Consider the following 12,865-nt stretch of genomic DNA (forward strand, 5'->3'; position numbering starts at 1 on the left):
TCTGTCTTCATGCCTACCGACTTCCCTTGATCTCATCAGCGAGTCAACCTTTAAGAGACAAACACTCTCCCTGTTTTACTGGAAACATTTTCAGCGTTGGAGAATTTGGTCAGCCAACTCTCAGTAGCAGGCAGTATTCAGCATTTTTGTTGTTGGAGATTTTGGTATAGTGTTAGCCCACCCTCTCAACCATCAAAATGGTTCACAACAATAACATTTAGATGACTTGTGAAACTGTGTGAACTGAAAAGTGAAATTAAATTGATACAAGAAGTATTGTGTACTAGATACAGGCTTGAAATACTAGCATTGCACACTTTGGAGTGTTACACTTGAAATGTAATTGTACCAACATTTAAGACAATCTGTATTATCAAAATCTTCACACATTGAACTCACTTTGAGATATCGTAGCTACTTCCTGATTGCATTATTGAAATATACAGGATATAATTCATCCTTTAAACAAATTATTTGATCTTTCCTAAACAAAATCATTGGTTTTTAAGTAAAGCTTGGTCAGAAATCAGTGTAAGAATTTATTCTGAACTGTTATTATAACACTGTTAGGTCATTTTCCCTACAAACTGCAGGTGAAAGCTGAGACAGGACAGTTGCCACCTCTACACCCTACGCCTCTTCTTCCCACCCTGCAATCTTGCCTGCACCATTCCACTTGTACTACTTGCTGCTCTCCATTTAGTCCAAGAGTCTCAGCGCCTCTGATGATGCATACGTCGTATAGCCTTAAGGTAATCCATGCTTACTTTTCTTTGCTTTCTCTGCTAGTAATCTTGATTATATATGCACATGTAATAACTCTTTTTCCCCATAAAAAGCAGAAGTCTTTGCAAATACTTTCAACAATGGCAACCAATGAGACAACACTTGGTTGATTTTGTCTTCCAATATTTAACTGGAACCTACTATAGAGGAAGTTTAATTGAGAACTTCACAAAAATCTAATTATATCTTGAACTTTTACTCATTAACCCAGTCAGCACTGATAACATGTCTTCAGTAGTCTATTCTGTGTCGTTTGAAACCACAAAATCACCGAAAATTGTCTGACCCTAAATCTGAACATTGTCCCATGCCCGCATGGCAGATTTTTTCAGATTTTTTACTAAAAACTCAACATCAACAAATTCTCAATGTGTCTCAAACTTTGGTTGATTGACTCAGTCTGCACTGATGAAATGTCTTCAGTAAACTGTTCTGTTTCATTTGAAAACATAAAGACACCAAAAGTTGTTTGACCCCCAACTCTGAAAATTTGCCCATGCCAGTATTGTCCTCAGTAGTTGTCACAAAGCCGTGTTATCCCAAATACCAAATATCAAAACTAAAGAAAACTGTTCCTCCAAGCACACCACAAAATTACAAATAAACGGTGACTTGTGAATTAATGCGTTTTATGCTAACTTATTTATTTACAATTGAGTATTTACACTAGGACCAATTTAACAAAGGAAAATAAAATACAAATAAATTATTAAATTACGATGTCACAAATCAGTTCAACAATAATCCTTCAAAGTCTCGACGACTATTGGGCCATAAATTACTCTTCTGGCTTCCACCGCCCACTGCCTGCAATATAAGTTTGTTTCAAGTTTACATCACCAATCCTTCTCATCATTAGGCCCGGGAGTCTCTCCGGAGTCTGGACCGTCTGTCCTCTGCTGCACTGCCCTTGCATCCACCAAATTATTGATCTATCAGCTAAACAGCTATCGCTATACCCCTTGGCTATCGCCAAATACGACTGCAATGCTTCGGCTATCGCGACTACATTAATACTTTAGGCTATCGCCAAACATTACTAGGCTATCGCCCAACATGACTCCACTACTTTAGGCTAGCGCCAATCGCTTCTTAGGCTAACACCCAACTGTGCTAATGCACTCCTCGAGATGCTGGACGGATCTGAACCTAAGACATTCCACTGTCCATAAGGTTCCCAATACATTACTAAGTAAGAAATAACTTACAAATGGAACCCTGTTAATACCATATATGGTCAATGAGGTAGGGCCACGCCCCAAACTTACGTTTTAGCTGTCTAGACATGTCGTGCACTTAATCAACTAATACCATAAACTACAGAGCCCTCTTGTGACAGTAGTCCTTTCTGTATCATTTGGAACCATAAACTCACCCAAAAATTTTGTAAAGCCGGCATCACTGTTTTTTCTGATGAATCTAAAAAAAGTTGTTGTTTACCCAGTCTCGGCTGATGAAATGTATTGAGTAGTCCAAACTCTGTATCATTGGGAACCATAAAACCAAAGGAAATTTGTTGACCCCAAATCGGAAATTTTTGACCATACCCGCATGGTCGATTTTTTTCAGTTCTTACCCAAAACCCAAACTTACAAAATTCTGAATAAATCTCAAACTTTTGCTTGTTTACCCATCCCACACTGATAAAATGTGTTCAGTAGTCCTTTCTGTACCATTTGAAACCATAAAATCACCCAAAATTTGTTGACCCGAAATCTGAAAATTTTGTGATGCCGGTATCACAGATTTTTTAAATTTTGGACCAAAACTCCAAACTTACAAAATGCTCAATAAATCTCAAACTTTTGCTCGATTACCCATCCCACACTGATGAAATGTGTTCAGTAGTCCTTTCTGTATCATTTGAAACCATAAAATCACTGAAAATTTGTTGACCCGAAATCTGAAAATTTTGTGATGCCGGCATCACAGATTTTTTATAATTTTGGCCATAAAACCCAAACTTAAAAAACGCTCAATAAATCTCAAACTTTTGCTCGATTAGCTATCCCACACTGATAAAATGTGTTCAGTAGTCCTTTCTGTATCATTTGAAACCATAAAATCATTGAAAATTTGTTGACCCGAAATCTGAAAATTTTGTGATGCCGGCATCACAGATTTTTTAAATTTTGGCCCAAAAACCCAAACCTCCAAATTGCTCAATAAATCTCAAACTTTTGCTTGTTAACCCATCCCACACTGATAAAATGTGTTCAGTAGTCCTTTCTGTATCATTTGAAACCATAAAATCACCCAAAATTTGTTGACCCGAAATCTGAAAGTTTTGTGAAGCCGGCATCACAGATTTTGGGGATTTTGGACCAAAACTCCAAACTTATAAAATGCTCAATAAATCTCAAACTTTAGCTCGTTTGGCTATCCCACACTGACAAAATGTGATTAGTAGTCCTTTCTGTATCATTTGAAACCATAAAATCACCAAAAATTTGTTGACCCGAAATCTGAAAATTTTGTGATGCCGACATCACTGATTTTTTAAATTTTGGCCCAAAAACCCAAACCTCCAAAATGCTCAATAAATCTCAAACTTTTGCTTGATTACCCATCCCACACTGATGAAATGTGTTCAGTAGTCCTTTCTGTATCATTTGAAACAATAAAATCACCCAAAATTTGTTGACCCGAAATCTGAAAATTTTGTGATGCCGGCATCACAGATTTTTCATAATTTTGGCCCTAAAACCCAAACTTAAAAAATGCTCAATAAATCTCAAACTTTTGCTCGATTAGCTATCCCACACTGATAAAATGTGTTCGGTAGTCCTTTCTGTATCATTTGAAACCATAAAATCACCCAAAATTTGTTGACCCGAAATCTGAAATTTTTGTGATGCCGGCATCACAGATTTTTTATAATTTTGGCCCTAAAACCCAAATTAAAAAATGCTCAATAAATCTCAAACTTTTGCTCGATTAGCTATCCCACACTGATAAAATGTGTTCAGTAGTCCTTTCTGTATCATTTGAAACCATAAAATCACTGAAAATTTGTTGACCCGAAATCTGAAAATTTTGTGATGCCGGCAAAACAGATTTTTTAAATTTTGGCCCAAAAACCCAAACCTCCAAAATGCTCAATAAATCTCAAACTTTTGCTCGATTACCCATCCCACACTGATGAAATGTGTTCAGTAGTCCTTTCTGTATCATTTGAAACCATAAAATCACCCAAAATTTGTTGACCCGAAATCTGAAAATTTTGTGATGCCGGCATCACAGATTTTTTTATAATTTTGGCCCAAAAACCCAAACTTACAAAATGCTCAATAAATCCCAAAGTTTTGCTTGTTAACCCATCCCACACTGATAAAATGTGTTCAGTAGTCCTTTCTGTATCATTTGAAACCCTAAAATCACTGAAAATTTGTTGACCCGAAATCTGAAAAGTTTGTGATGCCGGCATCACAGATTTTTTATAATTTTGGCCCTAAAACCCAAACTTACAAAATGCTCAATTAATCTCAAACTTTTGCTTGATTAGCTATCCCACACTGATAAAATGTGTTCAGTAGTCCTTTCTTTATCATATGAAACCATAAAATCACCCAAAATTTGTTGACCCGAAATCTGAAAATTTTGTGATGCCGGCATCACAGATTTTTTATAATTTTGGCCCTAAAACCCAAACTTAAAAAATGCTCAATAAATCTCAAACTTTTGCTCGATTAGCTATCCCACACTGAAAAAATGTGTTCAGTAGTCCTTTCTGTATCATTTGAAACCATAAAATCACTGAAAATTTGTTGACCCGAAATCTGAAAATTTTGTGATGCCGGCATCACAGATTTTTTAAATTTTGGCCCAAAAACCCAAACCTCCAAAATGCTCAATAAATCTCAAACTTTTGCTTGATTACCCATCCCACACTGATGAAATGTGTTCAGTAGTCCTTTCTGTATTATTTGAAACCATAAAATCACCCAAAATTTGTTGACCCGAAATCTGAAAATTTTGTGATGCCGGCATCACAGATTTTTTTATTATTTTTGCCCCAAAACCCAAATTTACAAAATGCTCAATAAATCTCAAACTTTTGCTTGTTAACCCATCCCACACTGATAAAATGTGTTCAGTAGTCCTTTCTGTATCATTTGAAACCATAAAATCACTGAAAATTTGTTGACCTGAAATCTGAAAATTTTGTGATGCCGGCATCAGAGATTTTTTAAATTTTGGCCCAAAATCCCAAACCTCCAAAATGCTCAATAAATCTCAAACTTTTGCTCGATTACCCATCCCACACTGATGAAATGTGTTCAGTAGTCCTTTCTGTATCATTTGAAACCATAAAATCACCCAAAATTTGATGACCCGAAATCTGAAAATTTTGTGATGCCGGCATCACAGATTTTTTTATAATTTTTGCCCAAAAACCCAAACTTACAAAATGCTCAATAAATCTCAAACTTTTGCTTGTTAACCCATCCCACACTGATAAAATGTGTTCAGTAGTCCTTTCTGTATCATTTGAAACCATAAAATCACCCAAAATTTGTTGACCCGAAATCTGAAAATTTTGTGATGCCGGCATCACAGATTTTTTAAATTTTGGCCCAAAAACCCAAACCTCCAAAATGCTCAATAAATCTCAAACTTTTGCTTGATTACCCATCCCACACTGATGAAATGTGTTCAGTAGTCCTTTCTGTATCATTTGAAACCATAAAATCACCCAAAATTTGTTGACCCGAAATCTGAAAATTTTGTGATGCCGGCATCACAGATTTTTTTATAATTCTTGCCCAAAAACCCAAACTTACAAAATGCTCAAGAAATTTTAAACTTTTGCTTGTTAACCCATCCCACACTGATAAAATGTGTTCAGTAGTCCTTTCTGTATCATTTGAAACCATAAAATCACCCAAAATTTGTTGACCCGAAATCTGAAAATTTTGTGATGCCGCCATCACAGATTTTTTAAATTTTGGCCCAAAAACCCAAACCTCCAAAATGCTCAATAAATCTCAAACTTTTGCTCGATTACCCATCCCACACTGATGAAATGTGTTCAGTAGTCCTTTCTGTATCATTTGAAACCATAAAATCACTGAAAATTTGTTGACCCGAAATCTGAAAATTTTGTGATGCCGGCATCACAGATTTTTTAAATTTTGGCCCAAAAACCCAAACCTCCAAAATGCTCAATAAATCTCAAACTTTTGCTCGATTACCCATCCCACACTGATGAAATGTGTTCAGTAGTCCTTTCTGTATTATTTGAAACCATAAAATCACCCAAAATTTGTTGACCCGAAATCTGAAAATTTTGTGATGCCGGCGTCACAGATTTTTTTATTATTTTTGCCCAAAAACCCAAACTTACAAAATGCTCAATAAATCCCAAAGTTTTGCTTGTTAACCCATCCCACACTGATAAAATGTGTTCAGTAGTCCTTTCTGTATCATTTGAAACCATAAAATCACCCAAAATTTGTTGACTCGAAATCTGATATTTTGTGATGCCGGCATCACAGATTTTTTTTATAATTTTGGCCCAAAACCCCAAACTTACAAAATGCTCAATAAATCTCAAACTTTTGCTCGATTAGCTATCCCACACTGATAAAATGTGTTCAGTAGTCCTTTCTGTATCATTTGAAACCATAAAATCACCCAAAATTTGTTGACCCGAAATCTGAAATTTTTGTGATGCCGGCATCACAGATTTTTTTAATAATTTTTGCCCAAAAACCCAAACTTACAAATTGCTCAATAAATCTCAAACTTTTGCTTGTTAACCCATCCCACACTGATAAAATGTGTTCAGTAGTCCTTTCTGTATCATTTGAAACCATAAAATCACTGAAAATTTGTTGACCCGAAATCTGAAAATTTTGTGATGCCGGCATCACAGATTTTTATAATTTTGGCCCTAAAACCCAAACTTACAAAATGCTCAATTAATCTCAAACTTTTGCTTGATTAGCTATCCCACACTGATAAAATGTGTTCAGTAGTCCTTTCTTTATCATATGAAACCATAAAATCACCCAAAATTTGTTGACCCGAAATCTGAAAATTTTGTGATGCCGGCATCACAGATTTTTTATAATTTTGGCCCTAAAACCCAAACTTAAAAAATGCTCAATAAATCTCAAACTTTTGCTCGATTAGCTATCCCACACTGATAAAATGTGTTCAGTAGTCCTTTCTGTATCATTTGAAACCATAAAATCACTGAAAATTTGTTGACCCGAAATCTGAAAATTTTGTGATGCCGGCATCACAGATTTTTTAAATTTTGGCCCAAAAACCCAAACCTCCAAAATGCTCAATAAATCTCAAACTTTTGCTTGATTACCCATCCCACACTGATGAAATGTGTTCAGTAGTCCTTTCTGTATTATTTGAAACCATAAAATCACCCAAAATTTGTTGACCCGAAATCTGAAAATTTTGTGATGCCGGCATCACAGATTTTTTTATTATTTTTGCCCCAAAACCCAAACTTACAAAATGCTCAATAAATCTCAAACTTTTGCTTGTTAACCCATCCCACACTGATAAAATGTGTTCAGTAGTCCTTTCTGTATCATTTGAAACCATAAAATCACTGAAAATTTGTTGACCCGAAATCTGAAAATTTTGTGATGCCGGCATCAGAGATTTTTTAAATTTTGGCCCAAAATCCCAAACCTCCAAAATGCTCAATAAATCTCAAACTTTTGCTCGATTACCCATCCCACACTGATGAAATGTGTTCAGTAGTCCTTTCTGTATCATTTGAAACCATAAAATCACCCAAAATTTGATGACCCGAAATCTGAAAATTTTGTGATGCCGGCATCACAGATTTTTTTATAATTTTGGCCCAAAAACCCAAACTTACAAAATGCTCAATAAATCTCAAACTTTTGCTTGTTAACCCATCCCACACTGATAAAATGTGTTCAGTAGTCCTTTCTGTATCATTTGAAACCATAAAATCACCCAAAATTTGTTGACCCGAAATCTGAAAATTTTGTGATGCCGGCATCACAGATTTTTTAAATTTTGGCCCAAAAACCCAAACCTCCAAAATGCTCAATAAATCTCAAACTTTTGCTTGATTACCCATCCCACACTGATGAAATGTGTTCAGTAGTCCTTTCTGTATCATTTGAAACCATAAAATCACCCAAAATTTGTTGACCCGAAATCTGAAAATTTTGTGATGCCGGCATCACAGATTTTTTTATAATTTTTGCCCAAAAACCCAAACTTACAAAATGCTCAAGAAATTTTAAACTTTTGCTTGTTAACCCATCCCACACTGATAAAATGTGTTCAGTAGTCCTTTCTGTATCATTTGAAACCATAAAATCACTGAAAATTTGTTGACCCGAAATCTGAAAATTTTGTGATGCCGCCATCACAGATTTTTTAAATTTTGGCCCAAAAACCCAAACCTCCAAAATGCTCAATAAATCTCAAACTTTTGCTCGATTACCCATCCCACACTGATGAAATGTGTTCAGTAGTCCTTTCTGTATCATTTGAAACCATAAAATCACCCAAAATTTGTTGACCCGAAATCTGAAAATTTTGTGATGCCGGCATCACAGATTTTTTAAATTTTGGCCCAAAAACCCAAACCTCCAAAATGCTCAATAAATCTCAAACTTTTGCTCGATTACCCATCCCACACTGATGAAATGTGTTCAGTAGTCCTTTCTGTATTATTTGAAACCATAAAATCACCCAAAATTTGTTGACCCGAAATCTGAAAATTTTGTGATGCCGGCGTCACAGATTTTTTTATTATTTTTGCCCAAAAACCCAAACTTACAAAATGCTCAATAAATCCCAAAGTTTTGCTTGTTAACCCATCCCACACTGATAAAATGTGTTCAGTAGTCCTTTCTGTATCATTTGAAACCATAAAATCACCCAAAATTTGTTGACTCGAAATCTGATATTTTATCGATGCCGGCATCACAGATTTTTTTTATAATTTTGGCCCAAAACCCCAAACTTACAAAATGCTCAATAAATCTCAAACTTTTGCTCGATTAGCTATCCCACACTGATAAAATGTGTTCAGTAGTCCTTTCTGTATCATTTGAAACCATAAAATCACCCAAAATTTGTTGACCCGAAATCTGAAATTTTTGTGATGCCGGCATCACAGATTTTTTTTATAATTTTTGCCCAAAAACCCAAACTTACAAATTGCTCAATAAATCTCAAACTTTTGCTTGTTAACCCATCCCACACTGATAAAATGTGTTCAGTAGTCCTTTCTGTATCATTTGAAACCATAAAATCACTGAAAATTTGTTGACCCGAAATCTGAAAATTTTGTGATGCCGGCATCACAGATTTTTTAAATTTTGGTCCAAAAACCCAAACCTCCAAAATGCTCAATAAATCTCAAACTTTTGCTCGATTACCCATCCCACACTGATGAAATGTGTTCAGTAGTCCTTTCTGTATCATTTGAAACCATAAAATCACCCAAAATTTGATGACCCGAAATCTGAAATTTTTGTGATGCCGGCATCACAGATTTTTCATAATTTTGGCCCTAAAACCCAAACTTAAAAAATGCTCAATAAATCTCAAACTTTTGCTCGATTAGCTATCCCACACTGATAAAATGTGTTCAGTAGTTCTTTCTGTATCATTTGAAACCATAAAATCACCCAAAATTTGTTGACCCGAAATCTGAAATTTTTGTGATGCCGGCATCACAGATTTTTTTATATTTTTTGCCCAAAAACTCAAACTTACAAAATGCTCAATAAATCTCAAACTTTTGCTTGTTAACCCATCCCACACTGATAAAATGTGTTCAGTAGTCCTTTCTGTATCATTTAAAACCATAAAATCACTGAAAATTTGTTGACCCGAAATCTGAAATTTTTGTGATGCCGGCATCACAGATTTTTTAAATTTTGGTCCAAAAACCCAAACCTCCAAAATGCTCAATAAATCTCAAACTTTTGCTTGTTAACCCATCCCACACTGATAAAATGTGTTCAGTAGTCCTTTCTGTATCATTTGAAACCATAAAATCACCCAAAATTTGTTGACCCGAACTCTGAAAATTTTGTGATGCCGGCATCACAGATTTTTCATAAACTTGGCCCTAAAACCCAAACTTAAAAAATGCTCAATAAATCTCAAACTTTTGCTCGATTAGCTATCCCACACTGATAAAATGTGTTCAGTAGTTCTTTCTGTATCATTTGAAACCATAAAATCACCCAAAATTTGTTAACCCGAAATCTGAAATTTTTGTGATGCCGGCATCACAGATTTTTTTATATTTTTTGCCCAAAAACTCAAACTTACAAAATGCTCAATAAATCTCAAACTTTTGCTTGTTAACCCATCCCACACTGATAAAATGTGTTCAGTAGTCCTTTCTGTATCATTTGAAACCATAAAAGCACTGAAAATTTGTTGACCCGAAATCTGAAAATTTTGTGATGCCGGCATCACAGATTTTTTAAATTTTGGCCCAAAAACCCAAACCTCCAAAATGCTCAATAAATCTCAAACTTTTGCTTGTTAACCCATCCCACACTGATAAAATGTGTTCAGTAGTCCTTTCTGTATCATTTGAAACCATAAAATCACTGAAAATTTGTTGACCCGAAATCTGAAAATTTTGTGATGCCGGCATCACAGATTTTTTAAATTTTGGCCCAAAAACCCAAACTTACAAAATGCTCAATAAATCTCAAACTTTTGCTTGTTAACCCATCCCACACTGATAAAATGTGTTCAGTAGTCCTTTCTGTATCATTTGAAACCATAAAATCACCCAAAATTTGTTGACCCGAAATCTGAAAATTTTGTGATGCCGGCATCACAGATTTTTTAAATTTTGGCCCAAAAACCCAAACGTCCAAAATGCTCAATAAATCTCAAACTTTTGCTCGATTACCCATCCCACACTGATGAAATGTGTTCAGTAGTCCTTTCTGTATCATTTGAAACCATAAAATCACCCAAAATTTGTTGACCCGAAATCTGAAAATTTTGTGATGCCGGCATCACAGATTTTTTTTATAATTTTTGCCCAAAAACCCAAACTTACAAATTGCTCAATAAATCTCAAACTTTTGCTTGTTAACCCATCCCACACTGATAAAATGTGTTCAGTAGTCCTTTCTGTATCATTTGAAACTATAAAATCACTGAAAATTTGTTGACCCGAAATCTGAAAATTTTGTGATGCCGGCATCACAGATTTTTTAAATTTTGGTCCAAAAACCCAAACCTCCAAAATGCTCAATAAATCTCAAACTTTTGCTCGATTACCCATCCCACACTGATGAAATGTGTTCAGTAGTCCTTTCTGTATCATTTGAAACCATAAAATCACCCAAAATTTGTTGACCCGAAATCTGAAATTTTTGTGATGCCGGCATCACAGATTTTTTTTATAATTTTTGCCCAAAAACCCAAACTTACAAATTGCTCAATAAATCTCAAACTTTTGCTTGTTAACCCATCCCACACTGATAAAATGTGTTCAGTAGTCCTTTCTGTATCATTTGAAACCCTAAAATCACTGAAAATTTGTTGACCCGAAATATGAAAATTTTGTGATGCCGGCATCACAGATTTTTTATAATTTTGGCCCTAAAACCCAAACTTACAAAATGCTCAATTAATCTCAAACTTTTGCTTGATTAGCTATCCCACACTGATAAAATGTGTTCAGTAGTCCTTTCTTTATCATATGAAACCATAAAATCACCCAAAATTTGTTGACCCGAAATCTGAAAATTTTGTGATGCCGGCATCACAGATTTTTTATAATTTTGGCCCTAAAACCCAAACTTAAAAAATGCTCAATAAATCTCAAACTTTTGCTCGATTAGCTATCCCACACTGATAAAATGTGTTCAGTAGTCCTTTCTGTATCATTTGAAACCATAAAATCACTGAAAATTTGTTGACCCGAAATCTGAAAATTTTGTGATGCCGGCATCACAGATTTTTTAAATTTTGGCCCAAAAACCCAAACCTCCAAAATGCTCAATAAATCTCAAACTTTTGCTTGATTACCCATCCCACACTGATGAAATGTGTTCAGTAGTCCTTTCTGTATTATTTGAAACCATAAAATCACCCAAAATTTGTTGACCCGAAATCTGAAAATTTTGTGATGCCGGCATCACAGATTTTTTATAATTTTGGCCCAAAAACCCAATTTTACAAAATGCTCAAGAAATTTTAAACTTTTGCTTGTTAACCCATCCCACACTGATAAAATGTGTTCAGTAGTCCTTTCTGTATCATTTGAAACCATAAAATCACTGAGATTTTTTTATTATTTTTGCCCCAAAACCCAAACTTACAAAATGCTCAATAAATCTCAAACTTTTGCTTGTTAACCCATCCCACACTGATAAAATGTGTTCAGTAGTCCTTTCTGTATCATTTGAAACCATAAAATCACTGAAAATTTGTTGACCCGAAATCTGAAAATTTTGTGATGCCGGCATCAGAGATTTTTTAAATTTTGGCCCAAAATCCCAAACCTCCAAAATGCTCAATAAATCTCAAACTTTTGCTCGATTACCCATCCCACACTGATGAAATGTGTTCAGTAGTCCTTTCTGTATCATTTGAAACCATAAAATCACCCAAAATTTGTTGACCCGAAATCTGAAAATTTTGTGATGCCGGCATCACAGATTTTTTTTATAATTTTTGCCCAAAAACCCAAACTTACAAATTGCTCAATAAATCTCAAACTTTTGCTTGTTAACCCATCCCACACTGATAAAATGTGTTCAGTAGTCCTTTCTGTATCATTTGAAACTATAAAATCACTGAAAATTTGTTGACCCGAAATCTGAAAATTTTGTGATGCCGGCATCACAGATTTTTTAAATTTTGGTCCAAAAACCCAAACCTCCAAAATGCTCAATAAATCTCAAACTTTTGCTCGATTACCCATCCCACACTGATGAAATGTGTTCAGTAGTCCTTTCTGTATCATTTGAAACCATAAAATCACCCAAAATTTGTTGACCCGAAATCTGAAATTTTTGTGATGCCGGCATCACAGATTTTTTTTATAATTTTTGCCCAAAAACCCAAACTTACAAAT

The 12,865-nt window shown here is 34.9% G+C and overlaps 1 long non-coding RNA gene across 1 annotated transcript in view; it reads left to right on the top strand.

Annotated features, from left to right (window-relative positions):
- Positions 1-373: 373 nt before the first annotated feature.
- The window catches only part of LOC139936724 (uncharacterized), a 126,271-nt gene continuing 113,779 nt past the window's right edge, over positions 374-12,865 (top strand). The window contains exon 1 of the long non-coding RNA XR_011786007.1: positions 374-752. This is a non-coding gene — a long non-coding RNA (uncharacterized lncRNA). The remainder of the gene's footprint in view (positions 753-12,865) is intronic.

The sequence above is a fragment of the Asterias amurensis genome, chromosome 4 (genome assembly GCF_032118995.1).
Source record: "Asterias amurensis chromosome 4, ASM3211899v1".
Lineage (NCBI taxonomy): Eukaryota > Metazoa > Echinodermata > Asteroidea > Forcipulatida > Asteriidae > Asterias > Asterias amurensis.